At 39.2% G+C, this 23,026-nt stretch overlaps 1 protein-coding gene across 1 annotated transcript in view; it reads right to left on the reverse strand.

The window, feature by feature from the left end:
- TENM1 (teneurin transmembrane protein 1) overlaps positions 1–19,622 on the reverse strand; it is a 900,761-nt gene extending 881,139 nt beyond the window's left edge. The window contains exon 1 of the mRNA XM_063345747.1: positions 19,443–19,622. The gene's annotated coding sequence lies outside the window, so the exon portion shown is untranslated. The remainder of the gene's footprint in view (positions 1–19,442) is intronic.
- Positions 19,623–23,026: the final 3,404 nt, after the last annotated feature.

Genomic DNA, 23,026 nt, shown 5'->3' on the forward strand with positions numbered 1-23,026 from the left:
CTTCCCATTAAGATTGATGGCAACATCAAGTAGGAAGTGAATAATTGGTTTTGCCGTGGTTTTATGTGAAAAGTATTATAAGCTTAAAATATTACCCCTGCTGTTAACTCAGAAATTAAAAACTATAATCATTTACCTATGTAAAAAATGAAAATATCAGCAAGATCATTAGAAACTTTAATTTTTACTTTATTATTTTCTCTATAGAGCATGCACTGATCATATCTATGCACTATGGGTGGGTTTGACTCACGGTAATAAGAAACCAATTACGAAAATCAAGGAGTATAAACAATCATGAACACATTAAAAAAAGTATTTAAAAAACTGTGAAAGAGTGGTTTTACAGCTTCAGTACTTATATTCTCCCTAATGTCACTAACCACTGCTCAGTTTATATATAGGAATATCCAAAACTTGATTTTTATAAAGATAGAAAAATCAGGATTATTTTCATGTATTTAATTTCAAGATAGTAAAATTGTCCTTTTTTATATCAAACCATTAACAGCATTTCCTAAGCAATGCAATATTGCTGTCCACAGGAAGAATTGCCAAAAAGTGAAAAAAGCTTGAAAGAACTGAAAAGCGTTTGGTGATAACTTCCGTGTATCTCTCTAGGTTTTAGCTTCGCTATTACATTGGCTCAGAGATTACACCTTTGGGTTTGATTGTCTTCAGCAGATTTGGGTTTTCATGAAGTTCTTTGGTCACCTTCTGAATCCATATGAACTTCTGCATCTCACACATTAAATAGTGCAGAGAACCAGAATTTTGTCGCTTGATGTTTTCATTTGTAAATGCCACCATCCCACAACAAGTTCTTACAGCCTAAATAAACTGGACAGTTATCCTCCATTCACTTGCTCTGTTACTCATAGTTTTCCAGACAAGTCCTACATCTCCCATTGTTGTCTCATTCCTGAACTGCTCCGTATCTTTCATATTTGCCCTTTTTATACCCATTTCCGCATTACTGAGGTTTTGGTTTCGATATACATGAGGATAAGATGGTGAGGAAATGCACAACCAAAATATACACAGACTACTGCAATCAATGTCCAGCCTTTCCCCCCCGCAACTGTCATAAATCACATTGCCATTGAAGTATTAGTAGATTTTTTCAGACAAAGATCTTACAAGGAACTGTCAGCCAATCCACAAGTGAAGACCAGAAGACTAACAGCTCAGAGACAGTCAGTTATTTAAAAAGAAAATCCTTTAACTCTGTGATCGAAGGATCGCTTTATACCATATGCGAATACAAAACCTGCATCTATTGTCACACCCTGGGTGACAGTGTGCTAACAAAAAGGCATTTCCATGTGGATATAATGCCACAAATGGGCAAGATAAAAGCTCTTGCACCAAATTAGACTACTTTTTGAATCCTAAAGTGCAGCCGAAGAGTGTTGTGTATCAAATCATTGCCATCTTTAAATTAGCATCTGAAACTGGAAAAAAACAAAGGCAAAACTAGAGACTTAGAAGCAAGGGTGTTTATGTTGCCCAACCTCAGGGGTTTAACCTCAGTGACTCACCTTTCCACGCCTCAGACAGACAATAGTGAAAGCCCAGCCATCCAGCAGAGCAAGTCAGAGAACCTGGCTCTGAACCTTGACTACCACAGAGGATGCACGAAGAGCAGCTCAGCAGAGACAGGGATGATGGAGCTGTTATCACACCCAAAGTGACATCTGAGTGGTAGATTCAGAAAGGCAAGCGTGACAGCTCCCTGGGACAGGCAAGTGGGCTTGCTGGAATTAATCAGCCACAGATCAGATCAACGGTGGTGCCTTTTGACACACTGGTCTTTTGTAGGTAGAGCATGTAAAGACCTCTCTCAAACGCAGACCTCTCCTGTGCAAATGTTGAGAGATTAACATCTCTAGAACTGACAAAAGCACAGAGTAGGAGAAAATGAAGAGTCATGAAGTTATCACACGGATTCATTAACCAACTGATTGGCGCTTTCCTATTGCTGCTGTCATGGAAAAGGACAGGAAGACAGATTCACATTTATCTTAAACACTTCATAGCAGCAATTCTCAGGGAGAGTACATCTTCTCATCTCTGAAAGGTGTCTAGCACTAATGTATTTTGAAGATAGCAGCTGCTAACTGGAACGAGTGACTTTTATTAAGTACAAACTTACTAAGAACAACAAAAGGAGGATTAGGGAAAATCTCCTTCCCTTACTGGATGCAGAAGGAAACATAGTCACAAAGGATGAAGAAAAGGCTGAGGTGCTCAATGCCTACTTTGCCTCAGTCTTTAGCAGTGGAACTAACTGTTCCCTGGGCACCCAGCCCCCTGAGCTAGGAGACAGGGAGGGGAAGCTGAACGAGGTCATCACAATGAAAGAGGAAGTGATCTACGACCTGCTATGCCACTTGGATGCGCACAAGTCTATGGGACCAGATGGATTACATCCAAGAGTGCTGAAAGAGTTGGCAGACGTGCTCGCCAAGCCACTTTCCATTATCTACCTGAAGTCATGGCTAACTGGGGAGGTCCCAGTGGACTGGAGGGTAGCAAATGTAGCGCCCATCTACAAAAAAGGCAGAAAGGAGGATCCGGGAAACTATAGGCCTGTCAGTCTGACCTCGGTAGCAGGGAAGGTCATGGAGCAGATCATCTGGAGTGCCATTACAACTCATATAATGGACAAGCAGGGGATCAGGCCTAGTCAGCATGGGTTTATGAAAGGCAGGTCCTGCCTGACGAACCTGATCTCCTTCTATGACAAGGTGACCCGATTATTGGATGAGGGAAAGGCTGTGGACATTGTCTACCTAGACTTTCGAAAAGCATTTGACACTGTCCCCCACAGAACTCTCATGGAAAAACTGGCGGCTCATGGCCTGGATGAGCATACGATCTGCTGGATCAAGCACTGGCTGGATGGGCGGTCCCAAAGAGTGGTGGTCAATGGAGTTAAATCCAGCTGGCGGCCGGTCACAAGTGGCGTCCCTCAGGGCTCAGTGTTGGGACCATTTCTGTTTAACATCTTTATTGATGACCTTGATAAGGACATAGAGTGTAGCATCAGCAAGTTTGCAGATGACACGAAGCTAAGCATGAGTGTTGATCCGCATGAGGATAGGGAGGCTCTACAGAGAGACTTGGATAGATTGGACCGATGGACCATTGCTAACGGTATGAGCTTCAACAAGGCCAAGTGCCGGGTCCTGCACTTGGGCCACAACAACCCCATGCATCGCTACAGGCTTGGGGAAGCGTGGCTGGAGAGCTGCCTGGCAGAAAAGGACCTGGGGGTTCTAATTGACAAGCGGCTGAACCTGAGCCAGCAGTGTGCCCAGGTGGCCAAGAGGGCTAATGGCATCCTAGCTTGTATTAGAAATAGTGTGACCAGCAGGAGGAGGGTGGTGATTGTCCCCCTGTACTCAGCACTGGTGAGGCCACACCTTGAGTATTGTGTCCAGTTCTGGGCACCTCAGTATGAGAGAGATATCGAGGTGCCGTAGTGAGCGCAGAGGAGGGCAACGAAGCTGGTGAAGGGCCTGGAGAATAAATCTTATGAGGAGCGATTGAAGGAGCTGGGACTGTTTCGTTTGAGGAGGAGGAGGCTGAGGGGAGACCTCATCACTCTCTACAACTACTTGAAAGGACACTGTAGAGAGGTTGGTGCTGGTCTCTTCTCACAGGTAATTAGCGATAGAACAAGAGGGAATGGGTCCAAGCTGCAGCAGGGTAGGTTTAGGCTGGACATTAGGAAAAAATTCTTCACAGAAAGAGTGGTCAGACACTGGCATAGGCTGCCCAGGGAGGTGGTGGAGTCACCATCCCTGAATGTGTTTAAGACTTGTTTAGATGTGGTGTTAAGGGATATGGTGTAAGGGGGAACTCTGTAGAGTGGAGATGATGGTTGGACTCGATGATCCCAAGGGTCTTTTCCAACCTAAATGATTCTATGATTCTAAGAAAACTTGGCATTTGCCACGGGGTTTTTGTTTTTTCCATTCTTAGTATAGTTACTAATGCTAGAAGTGCAACCACTGAAGATCTAGGTATTAAGAAACAGGATGTAAAAACACAGGTAAGTCCTTACAAAAAACCCCAACAGACAAATGCTTTTGTTTTAAAGTTAAAAAACAAAAGTAAATGGTGGCAAAGTAATATAAGACTAGGGGATTAATTCATACTTTGTATCATCTGCTTTCTGACAAAATCATAATCGTTAACAAAAACTAATTGTACCAGCGTTTTACATCAAAACTGGGATTACAAATAGCTGAGATAAAGATCAGTCAGTAATGAAGAGTTCCTGAGGCTAAACTCCGTATTCTAAAATATTAGAGTATTAGAATACTGCTACAAAGACACAGCATTTACCAGTAAATCATTCATACAGTGTTCTGGACAACAGCCTTCACGTACGACATGCCTTTGCAGCACATGATTCAGGAAGGAAGCATTCCTATTTTTGTCTTTTTACCTTCATAAAGCTTGACTTCTCTATACAGAATAGCCTAAAAATCTTTCCAATAGCACAAACAATGAGATTTTACAACTAGCACAAAAATTGGGGCATTGTTAAAATGTCAGCTACAGAGATACTACAGTCACACCGCTATCTACTGGTAGATTTCTTCTCTGTGGGTTGTAGGAATCCACACAGGCACGTTAAGAAAAATGGTTATTGATAAGAACTAGGTTCCTTGCTGTGATTTTCCCTGAATAGAAAGTGACATTTTAGAAACAAATGAGTACTATCAGTAATTATACTTTTTATATGGCAACATTATTCAGAGCCTCCAATTAACTGCAGGGTTGCATCTTACTGGATGCTGCGTGAAAGTACACTGAAAGAAACGCCTCTTTTTGAGTAGCTTAAAATCTAAACAGACAGTTGACACAAGAAGCAGGAAGAAAAGATGGAAAGAGTACTGTAGACAATTAAATATACACAGAAACATATGTGAAAATACTAAACGCATATGGAGAATGCTTACTAGAATTAACAAATGAGGAAAAGGGCTCAATGAGAAACAAAGAGAAATAAAGCTGAGAATCGCTGCTCTCCTCCCTGCCACTACCAACATGCAATTCTGCTTCGTTTTGTCTCCAAGGTAAATGAGTCAGTGTGACAGCAGCAGATGCCACAAATGCTAGCATAGCAGGAACACTTACTGCAACAAAGAGGAGGAGTAAACAAAGGGATTTAGCAGCAAACAGTACAATAGCAGTTTCTGCAGCAGGCGTTACCCCTCTTTCCCTCTTCAGGGCAGCCCCAGAGACCTTGGGTTTCATGACAGCATGAGAGAAACTACCCTAGATAAACTTTGGAGCTACATCTCTCTCTTGCAATGCTGAGAGAACACTAGTTCGACACAGCAATAAGAGCAGCACTCCAAGTTACAAGTAAGTAGGCTGATGTACAGTGCTGCTGAACAGAGTTCACTTTTCATCTGTTAGATACTTTCAGTAATAAATGATGTGCATCAAGAGGGTAAAGGAAAGTTCTCTTTGAAAAGCCCAAGGAACACCTTGATTGTTGTCATGACATTTATTCTCTCTTTTTCTGTATTCATCTCCACTCTGTATTGTGTCTTCCATTAACAAGTTCACATACCTTAGCAAAAAATGCAAGAAACTGGCTCTACCAAATGTATTTTACGTTCGGAGAGCCACGAAGATGATCAGAGGGATGGAGCACCTCTCCTATGGAGACAGGCTGAGACAGTTGGGGTTGTTCAGCATGGAGAAGAGAAGGCTCCAGGGAGACCTTATAGTGGCCTTCCAGTACCTAAAGGGGGCTTATAGGAGAGATGGGGAGGGACTCTTGATCAGGGAGTGGAGTGATAGGATGAGGGGTAGCAGTTTTAAACTGAAAAAGGGTAGATTTAGATTAGATATTAGGAAGAAGTTCTTTACTGTGAGGGTGGTGAGACACAGGCATAGATTGCCCAGAGAAGTTGTTGGTGTCCCCTCCCTGGAGGTGTTCAAGGCCAGGCTGGATAGGACTTAGAGCAACCTGGTCTAGTGGAAAGTGTCCCTGCCCATGGCAGGGGAGTTGGAACTAGATGATCTTTAAGGTCTCTTCCAACCCAAACCATTCTATGATTCTATCTTTAATGTCTCTGAAAAGATTCAAAGTAATTATAAGGTACATTGGCATTTGGCTGCAATTGTGGTAATCTCTTCCTTTAGCTCTTTGCCAGCAGTTCTGTAGCGTGACTGTTTGGCACCAGCAGCTCGCATAGTCTAGTGTGAACCCAACACAGATGTTCTCCAGTAGTTAATCAGGGACTGTGACCAATGTCTCCCAACAGGACTTTACTATAGCACCAGTAAGACTATTGCTGAAGGTAATGTAAAGTCAGTCTGTCCCAGATGAAAACCTCAGGATGTCCTCAACAATATGGCTGAACCTTGTCTTTGGACTTAATTTTTTCCCATGCTCACCATCATTGTGGCTTATAAAACTGTTATATTTTAACACAACTCTGTATTCCTCACACCTACAGCAAAATAATTACTTCAAAAAGCACAGGTTAAGACCCCATGTCTCTCTGAAGTAAGACACTTTATCCTAAATCAATTCAAGCAATACTCTATGAGATAAATTTATATGAAAGTTTATCAGCTGTGATTCGAGCTATAGAGTCTTAACAGAGAAGAACTGAAACTCTTTATGAGGCACAGGCAGAGATTTTGAATGGTGTGAGAAGAGGTGACAGATATGAAGAGTCATTTTTATTCCTTCAGTCTTCTATAATCATGCGTTTTTCTGATAGTGAACGTGCTAGAAGTATATATCTCCTAATCAATCCGTTACACTGCTTAGTTTTTCTACATGATACAGTCCTTCTCTACATTATGCTATAAGAAAAGTAGAGTTTTCAGGATTCAAGGAAGAATACTGGTGTTTAAAGTTTTAAATTATTATCTTAGAATATTTCTCTCAAAACCCAAGGCTCCCCTTACTTGCTACCTCTTCTTAAGTATTCAAGCTGCCAACAAAATCAAGTCTATCTTGGCGATAATTATATTTTGAGAACACACTTAGGGGGGTTCAGGGGTTCTTTTTAGTTTTGTATCAGCCTTTGATTCTGCTGAAGAGATACATTATATTTATTTTCTGAGGACAGTGAACAAGGTTACTTTCTGCTAAAGCAGGAATTGTCTTATCACTGGAATTGACTGGCTTAGAAAGCATGCATAGAAAATTAGTCCTTCTCTGCCTTCCATTTTCAGAAGAACATGCGTGCAGTCAACATACGAACAAATTTTAAAATAGCAAAATAGAACATCATTCTGGAATAAGACTATTTCTTGTAAAAACGTTACTTCATGATCACTTTCAATGAAACACTCTAAAAGAAAACATCCTTGCTTCTCAGCAGTGCCTACCTAAATGCTGTCCATTAACTAGGTACAACCAATAATTCAGCAGAAAAATCAAAGATAAACAAGTCTTGATATTGAAGGTGAAGAAAATATAATCCAGTGAAAACTCAAGTTGGGGGGAGGAAAAAAAAAAAAAAGTTCTGTATGTGGGCATGGTGGTTCTAAGAATTCATTCCCAGCAATACTACTCTGTGACAATAAACCACATTGTAAGCCCACAATTACTATTTGACAGTATTTGAGGAACTTCAGTTATTATCTATTCTCAGAGCTAGTCCAGTACCCTCAGGCACTGTAGAATAAAAGGATAAATTTCTGCCGCTATCTCCTGGATGTATGCAGGCAGGGGGATCAGAGAGATGCTCTCTGCCACAAGTATTCTACAAGTGAAAGAATAAAAGAGGTTCTCCCAAGGTTACTGAACTTCCATTAATGTACATCCCAAAGTGAAATCTTGGGAAGGAATGAGACAATATTACAGTATAACACAAGAGCTAAGTGAAGTCAGAAGATTTGTTTTTTGGGGCTCACTAGTCTGTCAGCACTCCTGTGCACCTGTTCTTACTCCAGCGGCACAACACTCCTGTAAGAAACAGCTGTGGAAGGGTTTTCCTAACCTAGGAGAGTTTCCTGGTGAGATGGCTACTTCGAACACAGAACACCCTTAGATGTGGAGCAACCACGGAAAAACTGGAAATGGCTACAATAAGATCAAGCACTTGAGGTGGCAAAACAGCCTGTGGAGCACCAAGAAATTAATGTCTGTTCACTATGAGGAAAAAAACCCCAAACCATTCAACACTTACAAATCTAAAAATTCGGATCAGCAGGATAAGAGACATGGCAATTTTATGGGAAGCTATTAATACATTAAGGCAAATTCTCAACCAAAGAACTGTTTACACAACAGGAGTTCAAGCCTGTCTTTGCCCTGTTTGTGATTAGCATGGGGCCCGCTTGGATCTAAGTCATGGGATTTGGCAAAATCAGATTAAAAGTAGATTGGCACCCAGCATTTTCACTGAACAAATATTCAGGAAGATATGTGCAGGATATGTCCTTTCAGACAGAATAGCGAGCCAATATGTCAGAAAGCATAAGCTGCATTATCAATGCCATTACAACACTGCAGCTCTTTCCAGTCTGACAACACTTTTATAGCAGTTTGTGATTTATGCTGATTTCTCCCATCTTCATTACAATCCAAGTAAATAGAGACTGAACCACACATGAACCTAGCAGTATCTGAGTTATAGAACTGATTTCAATATTGACCTTTCCTTTTAAATGCTTAGAAGAACTGGAAATGATTGCTCTTGAGGCTAGCTCCCTTCAGTCACTGGCAGGCAGGTTAGATTTTCCCCTTGAAGAAAAGTGGATTCCTCCATCTCAAAGGCTGGATGGGTTTTTTTGACCACCACTAAAATCAGCTCCAGAATATCACACTTGTGAGACCCGGACGCATTTATTTCCATCTTAAATATATCATCCTTTAACTTACTGCTCATCTTTTGATAAACTTATCTGGTTGGACTAAACACAACAAACTCTCTTAGTCTCTCCTCTTATAAAAGACTTCCCATTCTCCTGAACATCCTAGTTACCTTTCTTTCTACCAGTATTTATTATTTCCTTTGCTAATGCAAATATCTCATCCGGCACAGCCTAAGATTGTATTTGTCCTTTTCATTGATGTGTCGCATTGGTGGCTTGCAGTCCTCCTGTGACTTTCTCCTCCTCTGTCATTTTCAATTAAAGAGCACCTAGCTTATAACAGAAATGTATTGTTTTTGTGCATGATCTTGCACTTTGTCCTATTGAATTTCATTCAGCTACTATTACTTAGTCCCCAAGGTCATTTTATTCTTCCTGTATGGTGTTCTAAACTCCTCGTGTGACAGGGCCCACAAACTTCACGGGTGTCAGAAAAATTGCTTTTGCTAATTTCTTTTTTCAAGGGAATTACTGAAATCTTTGAACAAGATATACAAGGAGCAATTCTTGAGGGACTGATATGTAGCCCCATTACAGTCCTCGTGGTGTAATCTCAGTTTGTCTCCAGCAAAATACAGTTATGGTTGTCATTACTGCCATGACTTTAAGTACTTGAGGCAATATTCAAGGATACGTTGGTCTTTCTCTCTGAAAAACTACCAGAGTTTTCAGAGACATCTGGGCATTTCACGTACCCAAGGTATCAGATGCTTTATATATATTTCACATTTCTGATTATCTCCATACACAGTATTCTAAACCAAAGTAAACGTGCTTAAAACTTTACAGCAGTACAACTGAAAGCTGCAGAGCTGACGTGACATAGCCACACACAATGTGTAGCGTGAACTCTTGCTTGTAGATGTAGCCAGGTATGATTTGACTGCAACACATTTACCAGATACAGAGCAGCTTCTTCAATTATCATGAAGAAGTTACCCCAATGAAAACTGTATACCTCTAAAGATGAGTCTAACCTTTATCAATTTATGGCACTTGAAACCTCCTCTTAACTAAGTTTAGAGAAAAATGCATGGTTAGCCTAGCTCCAGGACACTGGAAAACTGAAATATAAGTTTGACTTATAACAGTGCTAACCCCATGAAAATGAAGTCTTAGCCTTTCCCTGATGATGAATCTGTGTTACAAAGAAATCTATTTTTTAGAGTTTTTTCCTCTTGCTTTCGAGTTTTCCAGCTCAAAGGCTTGAATGATGACCTATGTTGAGAATAACTGTTTTCATAGTATTTTACAGGACAGTTTGGAAATATTTAGAAAATGATGCAATTGATACACATCAGGACTTCGGAAACATTAGCCACACAACTAACAATAATGAAAGCAAGAATGAAGAGTGATCTCCTTAAATGGGAGATCAAAAGCACAGAAACTTCTTGTCACTTTTGCCCTTGGGTTTATTTAAGCAGCTGTAAAACAATGTTTTGAAATTCAGAAGTCCGTTTCTATCCTGCAGCGAAATGTTAGTGAAGCAGTCATTCTGCTGTACAAAAATAATGAATTTGGAAGCCAGTATTGCTAATGTGCTGCATCGCAAAAAACCAGCACCCTGTGAGAATCATTTCTTGTCCCTTCTGCTCTCAGCATCCTTATTCCTCCAGAAACACACATGGAGGACGCACAACCTTTTAGCATGGACTGAGGTGTCCCCTTTGATGCTCATTCTGACCACGTGTCATTTTGGGAGGATCGAGGACATACCTACACTGATCTTCCCTGTAAACTGCACAGTAGATTCATCCAGTGAACATGCTTACCAAGATACAAGGCATACACTGTGCAGAACGATCCACCAATTCTTAACACCTTTTTTTCCTAAAAAGTTACAGAACATTTAAGAATCTCAGTTCCTCAACACACGGCATTCGCTGGACTCTGTTCTCATATATTGAGAATATAATATTCCCATATTGAAGCAAGCCCAGAGGAGAGCCACAAAAATGATCCGAGGGCTGGAGCACCTCTGCTATGAGGACAGGCTGAGAGAGTTGGGGCAACTCTCAGGAGCAACCTGATCTAGTTGAAGATGTCCCTGCTTATTGCAGGGACATTGGACTAGATGACCTTTAAAGGTCCCTTCCAACCCAAACTATTCTATGATTCTATATAATGTGTTGCTGCTCAAAATGTAAGCGTAGCTTCAAAATATTTCAAAATAATTATGCAAACTTCATGAACTTCAAGTAAAAGTATATTTAATTGATAGCAAAGTGGGAGAATTTGAGCTCTTCCTAGAGCCTCCCAAAGGATTCACCTGAGTCCAACAGCAAAACTCTTCCAGTGTCACAACAGACTCCTAACACGCTAGTTCCAAAGACCGTGACATGAACAGATTCTGAAAATCTAAAAAGATTTAAGCACAGGTTTTTTAATAATTTTTCATTTTTTCCTCTGGTTTTGCTACATTCCTCAGATGCAAAATCGGAATAATTGCCTTCAAACAATTTTTTGAGATCTAAAATAACTCATTTTGATTTCTCTGCATAGTACTATATATTTAAAATAATTAAACATTACCACTCCCTGACAAATTCCTCTCTGAAATTGTGTTAGACAAAGACACACATGAAGACTATTCAGACTTACTGCAGAAAGACAAACAAACTTTCACAAAGTCTGTCCTGTAAAATAAGTTTAGTGTCTTGGGCTACACAAGTTAGTTCCTGTCAGCTCATTCCATAGGACACTTGTTTTTAAGCATGTGCTTAATGAAGAAAAAAAAGAAGGAAAAAAAAAAATCACAGACATGAGTGACAGGGACTTGTTATTCTCTACTCAGAAGAGTGACTTGCAATTAACACATATATTATTGCCCGTGCCTGAAGAGATACTGTTCTTTTTCTCCTGAGGGCATCCTGGCACCCTCAGTTTTTTAGTTTTGTTTTATGTTTATAGTTCATCAAATGTCAGTACAAACTGAGACATATTTACAAAATCCACATTTGCAAGAAAAGCTTGGCTAGTAATTATTTGCTTTAGACACAAAAGAAAACTTTGTGGGTGTGCCGCTGTACACCAAGGCTAGACGTACACAAACTATAGGCAAAAACTAAAATATTCCATGCATTTGTTATTTCAGACATTTATTGATTGTGCTTTGACCCTTTTAATGATAAAATAAAAGTGAAATTCTGATGGTAACTACTGATAAATTCTTTGATGTATTTTTTAGTTAAGGGCTCTCAAGGATTGAAGTGTACAAAACAAAAAATAGACTATGCTCAGAATTCAAGAAACATGTCTTCCATTCTCTCTCAAACTCTTTGGCCAAGTTTGCAACAGTCAAACGCAGCTTCTTTCCCTCTCTCATAAGCTCTTTACTTCCTCATACCTAAACGAGTGCCCCTGAGAAAGCCAGGTTTCATCATTAGCCCCATGACTAGCCAAAGGGCCAGACCTTCCATACGTACTAACATTGCTTGGAAGCGAATTGCCATTGTGGATAAACGGTTTAAGACAGGACACTGGCTTATTTGCAAAGCAACATGGGAAATGGGAAGGTCTCCTGTGGTATTAATCAGTGGTCCAGGTACCCAAATCCCTTTTGCACGAGTTGGGAAATTTCAGCATCATACAAAATTGATCTGGGTAGCAATGCAGCCACTAATGAGAAGTAGAAACTGAGCAAACACATTGTTAGAGACTTCAGTGGTGTTAGCTTAAATGCAAGTAAAGAAATCCATCCTTTCCATAATACGTGTATTCATTTCCTAAGGCATTCATTGCCTAAGCTGCCAACGCTGCAAACCCAACTGGACTCCAAATCGTCACACTCTCCCAAACCAGCCATTTGCCACCAAGAGCAGCTTCTGCAAGTAAGCTGATGATAACTGCATTTGATCTACATCACCCACTGTACATTCCCATCTATTAAGAGAGACAATGTTACTCAAGGAGGTAGCATGCAAAGAAGATACCATTCTCCCATTGCTGCTGTTTGTTGCTTACCTCCCACCTCGCAGTGGTCTCTGTACAGCACCTGGAAAAAATGGCAGTCCCTTCTTTAAGTTTCTAAATTCTAAACACAAAGTGTACTTCAAGGGCCATTTGCAGGGAAGAGTACAAGTAATTATTTTTTAAAGTGTCCTAAAAGCATCTAGAGAGAGTTCAGTGCCTTATGAATACAGACAAATACTATGGCTGCCAGGATGCCCGGGGAGGCTGGCATTACATCCTGTGCCAGGAAAGACACACAACATTGGCATGCTGCGTCTGGAGACAGGATGGGAAGATGGACCAAACACAGTTAGGAATATCTCATGTTGAAGCTACCTTATAAGTAGCTTTCTAGGAAACTCAACTAAATACATGGGCAGTTTTCCTGGTTAACAGGGAGAAAGATTCAAGTGCAGCTGCTGTTCTGTATGGCTACAGAGGCACCCAATGGTGAATACTGGGTCAGCCAGGGTCCAACATAGCCTATAATTCAGCTCCAAGCAGTCGACCTTTGGTTTCTGTTACAATAAAATCACACTGAGCTGCTTGGGTTTCATGTCAGTGCAACGTGCAATTCCTCTGTCCTTCTGCCCGAATTATGCTCATTTATGAAAACTGTTAATCCTAGATGATTATTTGATTTTAATATACCAAAGAACAATTAATTTCAAATATTTGAGTACTTAAAGGTCACAATTCATTTGGAAGTCGGGTTCTGATATCCTTACCTGTATATGCTGAGTAGTGTCTATTCTGTGTAATTTTTAGAAGGTCTACAGATAAAGTATTAATAAAGCCAAATTAGTTTTGTCCTATGCAAACTGTTTTGCTCTTTTGGTATCTTACACTAGTATTCTTATTTCCTGGCAAGAGAAAACAGAAGCCTGTCATTCATTTCTGCAGACTTAAAGATCTCATTACATTATGCTGTGGTCTGATGTTAAATCTGGCAGGTGTTTTGTAGGCAAATATAAAGGTACCAACTGCTCTGGAACACTGGGGAGTGCCTCGCGTTCAACAAAACACTAACGTCAATAGCTTGATGGATATATTTTATACTAGGAAAACCTATTTGATTTAAATAGATGTAATTTTAAGAAAGAAAAATAACAAAATAAATAAGTTTACTATAAGACCAACTTTTTTACCTTTACTGCTTCTCATTAATGACGTTTATCTTCTCCGAGAGATTTGTACCGGTCCGACACTGAAGTAAGGAACAAGCACAGAAGGAAAATGCACCAAACAGCATGGCCACTTCACAAAAATCCTTTATTTCTCAGAATTTCAGTTGCTTACTTTTCCTTCTTCACCGGTGACTTCAAATTGCTGTACATCTCGGTAGGGGCTGTACAGAATGATCTTTCTTTCCAGCCCCCTACTTTCAACATTAAGTTGGTTTATCCAAAGAGGTACTCCAGAGCAACATTTATTGTACCAAACTAATGCACTATAATATAATAAAAATTGCTCTTCCATCTCTCCGCCTCCCTTGCAGCTCTCCAATAAGGAAGCTTAATCCTGACAAATTTTACCAGCCCTGGAAAAAGCCATCAACCTTGTCACTGCCCAGTTGCTTAAAATAAATATAAAAATAAGATCTTGTGAACTGTACAAAGGGTGATTAATGTTTTCATAAAACACATACTAAAAACTAACAAGTTTTGTGTTTTCAGGGTTTTTTAAGCCCCATATGGTACAAGTACTTGTGTGATATTTCCTTTTTACTTGGAAAAATAGTATCATTTTCTGTACTAGGTAAGATTCAAACTAAAGACTCATGTAAGCCAGTGGCTGGGAGGTTTTTTTTTATTCTAAATTACTCAGATTACATATTGAACTTCTGAGGGTTTTTTTTTCCTGCCAACATTGTATGTGGGGCTTATTAGATACTGACCTAAATCCATCTCCCTTCATTTCCTTGTAGCGTGGCAGATTTTTTGATGGTTCTAATCAGCCTTAGTAGAGCTGCCCACCTCAATTCCATTAATGAAAAGTCAACAGTTGCACCCTGAGCTACTGACAAGTTCTGGATCAAGCAAGAAAAGCCCACAGAGATGAACCAGCTGTCATACTTTAAAATAAATAATATTATCTAGCTTGTTTCTTTCTTTTTTTTTTCTGGCCACTGAAAAGTAAAGCAATGAAATAGAAATGCAACATTAAATAAACCTGGAACTTTAAACAAACTTCTTAAAATAGCAGCTGTTGAGCTTCCAGTTTATTTTTCTGGTCTCTCACCATTCAGTTTTGCTTTCAATTTTGAACTCTGAACAAGGCTGAGGATAATGAGAAGCCCAAAACTTCCCATGATACGTTTTTCCAATTCTGCATATCCTAAGAATGACCTATATCAGAAGAACTTCCTTGTGCTAAACACTGCTACCGAGACTGTTTGAATCACACAAGGGATGAGTTTCTATCCAAAGTTATAGTTTCATGTAGGGAAAAAAAAAAGTCGGATAAATCTTTTTCAAAAAATTATTATTTAAATAATAGTATTGCATAGGCTGTCTTAAAAAAGCAGCAATAGAGTTTCAGGGAAAAAAAAACCACCATAACAAAATCCCCACATTTTGTCTAAAGTATAGTCTTATAGGTATTACAAATCCAGCTCCAACATCACAGCCTTTCTACATAGCATCAAAAGGCTATTTTTTAAAAGGCAAAATTATTTAATGAGTCCCTAGCTGCTGAAAAACTGTAGGACAGATAAAGAAGTGATATCACACGAAATACAGTCAGAGCACATACCCACCTCAGAATTTGCTGTTGCTGTTACTTTAGTTAAGTCAGTTTGTTAGAACATTAATGGTCCAGCAACCAACAAACCAGCAGTTAATTGCTGGTAATGATTGGTTTCTTGGGGATTATTGCCTAAATAAATCTCAAAAGTTGTGTTCTGTTAAGTAACTCAGTATTTTCTTAAAGTTGGCAGTGAAGTCCAATGGTAGTCATGTTAGTTAACGTGAGGCAGCCTTACCATTAATCCTGATCTCCTGAGTTCAACCATTAATTCTAATCCCCTGCGTATATAGAAAGCAAAGCACAGGAGTCCCTGATAGTCTTCAGGTGTTAGTTTGGAAAAATGTTACTGAATATCTAAACAGTGGAAGAAGGAAAATCTAGTCTCATATTCTCGTTCATGCTCACAGTAGAAAGAATAAATGCCTGAGTGTGGACATGTCTGTTCAGTGTAACTGTGCAGCCCTTGCCCCTCAAAAACATACTGTGAGGTTGTTTGGAAATCCTCGTGTATAAATTTGCAGAATCATCATACATTACTGGGACTGTGTGTTTAGTGTTTTGCTTCCAAAAACCAAGGAGCTTATTAAAATTAACTAAAGCTAGATCAAAAGATAATGGTGACTCTGGAGACCCATAATAATACAGAATTATATCAACACCTAGAATTTCATACATTGCATTTTGATAGTCCTTATTCTAACAACATACTCTCCAGTCAGTTTAATTTCTCGATGCAGTAAAATGTCAAAAAGCACCAAGAAAGATCAATTACTTGTACTTTTACAGAGGGACTTTTTCTTTCATATGTCAACAGATAAGACCCTAGCAACAAGGCTGAGGCTTCCTCATCTTATTTCCAATAGTACTGGAAGCCTCAGTTCTCCACCACATGGATGGTAAAAGGAGTATCACTGAGCAGCTCTGGGAAACCAACAGAGAGGCAGGGAGCCTTGGTCAAAGCCACTGACGTAAGGGAGTACCCACACACTGCAACATGACAAACAGGGATGCCAGGTAGTAATTCTATTGGTAGTCAGATTAGTCTATTTTTCTATTCAGAATACCCTCAGCATAACTGTTGGCACCATTTCTGCAGAGAAGTCATGAGATTTATGCAACAGTAAGTCTGATGTGTACTTTCAGATATGTAGACATCATCAATTTGCTAGCAGTGACTCTTAAGCTCCTGAGGGGTCTTGTTAAAGATAACAGGATTCCCCAGTGGGACAGGGCCATCCTACAAACCCCACTAAGGTATCTGCAGTACAGGTAGTCTCCTTCAGAGCAGGGCTGAGTATAAATGGGTTTCTGCTAACTGTTTTATAAATGAAAAATTATTTTTAGTCATAAAGAAAACAGTGTTTGTTCAGCAGGCTTTTAGTAGGGTGAGCAACAGGTAACATATCAAGAAAAATTATTAAAGTAAAATTCATAAGCTACAAGGTGAACTAGAGTCACAAAAAAATTAGATCTGCATAAAGCACCAGTACTGTGAATGAGGATAATCTGTAAAAACTCAGCTCTGCAATATGTTTCCAAATAGGCAGCTGCCAACTCTTGTATTTACATACGTGTAAGCTGAGGCATAGAAAGGTAGAGACCTGTAAGCAACACTAAGCCAAGAAAGCTATATATTCCAATGCACAGTTCTCTGATGATTCCTTTCTCTCAGAGAGACCTACCAAGTGTGACAATGAATTAATAAATAATAAACCCTGAAGTGAAAACCAAAATTTAAGGCCTAAGTCAATTCATTATTTTTTGAGAACGTTTGAGGATTTTACATGTTCTTAGAGCAGGCATTTGGACTAGAGGTTTAAAAAAAAAAACCCACAAACAAAAACACCACCAAAAAAACCTCACCCAACCACCAAAAACAAAAATACAACACCCCCCCCACCCCACCCCCGCCAACAAAGCAGCTGTACTTTGCCTTAAACTACTCTGAAACCTGACTTCTAAAAGAGTTGCTAGTGAAATGCATTAAAGTATTCAACTTACTAGTAACCCCTTTACTAGTAAACTCTTTAAGGTAATAATTCACTTCAGTTTTACATCAAATGTATACCTGTTAAAAAACCAGAAGAGCATGGGTATAATATTCTTCATCACATATTTCATATATCAAGAGAAATAGAAGGAGTCAAGACATCGCTTTCCTATTCCAGTTTTCTTCCCATCTTAGTTGCTAATTGAATCGGTACTTTCTATGTGTGAATTCTCTGAAGCATTGAATTTCTCAGAACAGATGAAACAGAGGGTAAAACTCTTCTCACCTGCTGCCAGGTTCTCTAACCAACCTTGGTCACTAAGTAGATCTCACCTCTATTTCACAGCAATAATTTGCAAAGCTATTTCCTTTTTACCTCCTTAGATTTTATTACTATCAGATATAATTCTCATTTTCTAAGAATTGGGTTTTTTTCCATTATGCTCATCAGACAAAAAGATTATGGATTTAGACATCCTCAGTAGTTTTTCCCTACAGATAAGAGTCACAAGATGCCTTTCAACAATATCTATGGAGCTATTTCTGCATAGAGCAATTACATACAGGAAGAGGTTGTGCAGGTACGGTCATCCAAGAGAGCTCTACTATTATCAGTATTTATTTTTTTTATTACGGCAGTGGTGTCTGAACTCTATTTTGAACACTATTTTACATTTTCTTGCAAGCAACTCAATCTTTAAACATGGTATACTTGCTCACACCACTGCTTACACTTTAAAGATACGTGTATAATTTTACCCTTAAGAATTCACTGTCACTGGTCTGATTTACAGAGCAGAATGCTAAAGCTTGCAAAAGTTTGCCTCGGACTCCCTCACTGCTCAGAAGACCGCAATTTAAACCGATCAAACAATGAAACGCAGAGTCTCACAGACATCGTGGTGACCCTTGCAGGATTGACTCTGAAGCTCTGAACTTACTTCATTGTTGCATGCAAATACTACTCTTGCTTTATTAAACTTACTAAGTCACATTACTGTCACAATATAAAGAGGTTGACCAAATGTCACCTTACAGTTCATTCACATGAATGAACACAAATACAAAGTACTAGGAAGAAAACACTGCACAACAGGATCACAAAGCCCAATTACAGATTTCTCCTCCTCCTCCTCACTTTCCCCTCTCTCCTTCTGCAGAGTATGAAGGCAGATAAAACGAGCATATGTGACCGAGGGCTCCATCCCACCCCAGCCCTCAAACCCTGCAAGAGATGCCTGCATTCCCGCAGGCTCTCACTTGGCAATACTATAAAGCAAACATTGTAACCAGCTCACTACAATTATTACACTAATTATTTGTTAGCAGGAATATTAATCTGCTACGTTAAGACATGGCTGCCTCAGGAAAGTTTAGAAAAGTCTTGATAAAATATGCATAAGCAACTATGAAAATATAGTAGATAACTGTCAAAATAACTTTGAATACACTAAAGTATATCTGCTTACTTTCCAGCACACACAGAATTTATGGTAATAAGTTTTGAAAGTAATACAGCCTTGTTGCTAAAAATGCAGAGCAGCTGCTTCAGATATTGTAAAATGGCTAATTTTTACTCATTTGTAGCATGGTTTCATAGACGGGTAACAGCTGCAGTTTCACCCAGCTGCATCCTGATGCTAAACGCACACCTCTAAGCAGTCAGACAAAAGTATAGATTGCTTTACTTTACAGCACTAAGTACCAGTGTCTTTCCAAGAAATACCCTGAAGGTCATTGGCAATTAAAGCTCCCCAAGGTCTCTTTCACTCGGAATGGTGGCTAGCAGACACAAGGTCTCCAAAGTCAGCCACCGTATAGTAACATAGCAGGTAGCAACTGAGCTGCATGAATTAAAGAGGATGTTGAAAGGGCTTCCTACCTGGTACAAGTTGCTACTCCCCCTCACAGCCTGGAACCCTAGATGCTGGCTCTTCTCCTTAATTGCTGAGGTAACACGAATTTCTCTACTAAGAAGTGGGGGAAAGAAAAAAAAAAAAAAAAAAAGAAAAAAAAGAAAAAAAAAGAAAGGAGGGTTCTATTGGCTGCTGCCTCCTTCTTAAAAAGGTTACTTCAAATGCCTCTCTCGCTCCCTATTTATTTTCTCTCCCTCCCAGAAGAGCAGTTTAGAGGGAGAGTAACGGAGTGTTTATCCTGGCTCTGAGGATGCACGCTTGTGCGATAACTGCCTGCTCCCTGCAGTATAGCCGGCATGATGTGATGTGCATACTAAAGCAGTTTGCATTAGGCAAGGCTTAGCAGAGCCAGCTTCCCAGTCTCCACCTTCTGTATCACAGAACAAGCTTGCTTCTTCGAAAACAGTGGGGCTGTAATGACAAGGCGATAGGGCTCTGGTTATAGTATAAATGCATTTTCTTTGAAGATAGTGTTTAAGGATAAGGTTCTATTTATAGATTACCTCACCTTTGAAAACACAGAAGCAGCTATAAGTGAAAACGCAACAGTCATACAAATGTGCAAAAATTACCTATTATTTGCTGTCATATGACAGATGATTCTAAAAGCAAAAACTAATGAGACATCCTCAGTTAGGAAACATTTATCTGCTGCCATCTATCAAACAAGCAAAGGCGTAAAAAAAATAAATAAAGCCCTGAAGAACACAGAGGCTTAAATGTCTACAGGCTCAAAGATAAATGCATGATATTTATACGCTATAGTCACAACCGAACAATGGCTACATTATGAACAAGAATTAGCTCTAAAGTACTACATTTATCATAAATCTGAATAAATATTAGAGAAGGGCTCAAGCTGTAAAGCCCTGATTTGGATTTCGAACACTCCACAGCTCAGAAGTGCCTGAATCTAGGGATTTGTCTCTGGCCTATCTGTATTAGCTACTCATGCACACACTCACGGAAATACACAAAATAAATAAGACTATACATGATTATGCGAAAAATCCCATTGCTTGCTCAGGTGTAAGAGTACAGTAGTGAGTGCTGGTGTGTGAGCTGCTTGTACTTTTTTGTTGTTTCCAAAATCAGTGATTCAGTTCTTAGCTACAAAGCATTTTAAAAAATTGCTCATTTTTTGACTATAGGGGAGGAGCTCAAGACAGATCAAAGCTTTTGGGCCCAGTTTTTCCCTTATGAATAGCTGAATGCTTGAAAGTCCACACGGGATCTGTTTGCTAGCTGTTACGATATGGGGTAGGCATGTTTCCCTCTTAGACATACCAACCAGATGTTATTTCCAAAGTCTCCAAAGCTGGGCTATTGCACATCTTGCTAAACTGTCTGGGCTCTTTCTCCTTTTCGGATGATGCCAAGCACCCTTAAGAGCACACAGCTGGAAGGAGCATCAAGAGTCACCGGCGACACTTTACTACCTTCCCACTACCCCAGGGCTGACTGCCCTAGAGGTTAGGAACCTTGCCTGAAGTCTCACTATATTCAGAGGAATTTTATAGCCACGTATTCTTTAGCTCATATTAAATCTTTTTTGAACTAATCTTTCTCCTTCCATGCTGTTTAACTCCCTGGCATATTTATGAAAGGATCTCAGCTTTGGATGCCTGATTTAAGGGAGCCTACCATAATTTTTTTTCTTAGGAGGAAGGCTCTGAAATCCTGGGGTGCCTGTCAGCCTCCAAGTTCAGTATGAGCTGGTTTTTTTGTTTGGTTGGTTGGGTTGTATTGAGCGTGAGTGACCAGGACTGTGCATGGTGTTCCAGCAGACAGCTGAAAAACTCTTTGTGCAATTATAATATTAACATACTTCCCTCTCCACTGGAAATAATTTGCAGTACTTTGAAAGACTGCATTTGCCTTTTTATGGTTTTAGGCAACCATAGTCATCTTATTCCCAACTTATATACATTCCCACTGGATGGGTTCTCACCTTACAGAAGTTAGTATTAAGGTTTCTCATATACATGGATATGCTTTTCCTAACTAGTAAATTTTATTTACTTTTATTCTCGTAGTTCTTATGGGTCTCTATTTTGTGTATGCTGTGCTAATACTTCTTTGTACTGACAATGTCCCTTATCTTTATGAGCAGGAGACTTCATTAGCACGTCTATACAAGGATCATACTTGAAAATACATTTTTAATTGGTCCCAAGACTGATTCTTGATGAATTCTACTAGTAAATTTCTTACAGTCTGTTACTTCTATATATTATGTAAATGTTCTTCAAGCCAGGAAGTATCATTTGGATATAGTTTAGATTCAGAAAAGCCTATTGCAAAATATCTCTGTTCAATAGTCTGCTCTGCAGTGTCATATAGAATAATGACTAACTTTATAGCTGGGCATTCACATAATGAACTGCCTTTTCATTTGAATATCTTGACTGAAAATTCTCATAAAAATTCTCAAAACTTCTTGTTCAAGCAAAACAAAAAACTCCCACATGTGAATTAGTGCCACTACTTGAGGATAGACTAGAGGCCTGGTTTATAATTCTGTATTAGAAATCTGAAGGATCTGTAGTTAGACAAAGTATTCACACCATCCATACATCAGAAATTATGAACAAATGTGTGCACATGTAGATAGGTGCACAATAATACACCTGTATTATTCATAATATGAAGTACTGAAGCCTTACAACCTTTCAAGATAAACGATGACAAAAGAAAAAAAAAATTATTGGATTTCTTCCCTTTTGCTATGTGTAGCTTTGATATCTATTGAAAGAAGATGTTTTTAGCACACTATCAATTATGAATCTTGAGGTCTCTATTCTAAGTATAATCCAAATTGATTCAAATATTGTCACCATGGGATATTAATAATATAATAATTCAGAAACTGATGAAATTTATTGCAGCACCTGAGCATTGCTTTATGCATTTTTGTTAAAGACCTAGCATATCACTTTGAAGATATCCGTTAAGATATCTGTATCAAACACATGTATATGTGCATGTGTACATTTGTGTATAAGCATTTTTTTTAAATTGCAATAAGATTTTCAGTAGAGCGTTCCACTATTCACAGTCAGCTAAAGAAGGCTTGAAAATAACGTGTTTTATATATAATTGCTGCCAGGAGTTACTCAAAAGGCCAGCAACAGGAAAAAAATGAAACCGCCTGTAGCCAATTTTAATACAACCTGTTATTCTTCCTATCCCGTGACAGACATGAGTTCTGAGTGAAACAGAAGTAACATTTGGCTGGCTAAAAAATCTTTACAGACAACTCTGCCAACAGACATTACACATTAACATTGACAATGTCTGATGTTCATTGTGCAAACATTCTCCTTGTGTTTCAAGTCTGAGCCAAAAGATGGTTTATGGCTTACATAAAGTTTAGTGGCAACAGCAGAGGCATATTTTTATGGACAGTAGAGTAAAAGTCCTCCTGTTCCTGAAAAGGCTATTGGGAAACAGCTGGCAGTCACAACCTATTGAGGAGTACAGATATTGAAATAGAGTATAAAATATACTTGTCACTCTCACACTTTCCAGGATGGACACAAAGCACCAT

Source organism: Chroicocephalus ridibundus, chromosome 9, assembly GCF_963924245.1.
Source record: "Chroicocephalus ridibundus chromosome 9, bChrRid1.1, whole genome shotgun sequence".
Classification (NCBI taxonomy): domain Eukaryota; kingdom Metazoa; phylum Chordata; class Aves; order Charadriiformes; family Laridae; genus Chroicocephalus; species Chroicocephalus ridibundus.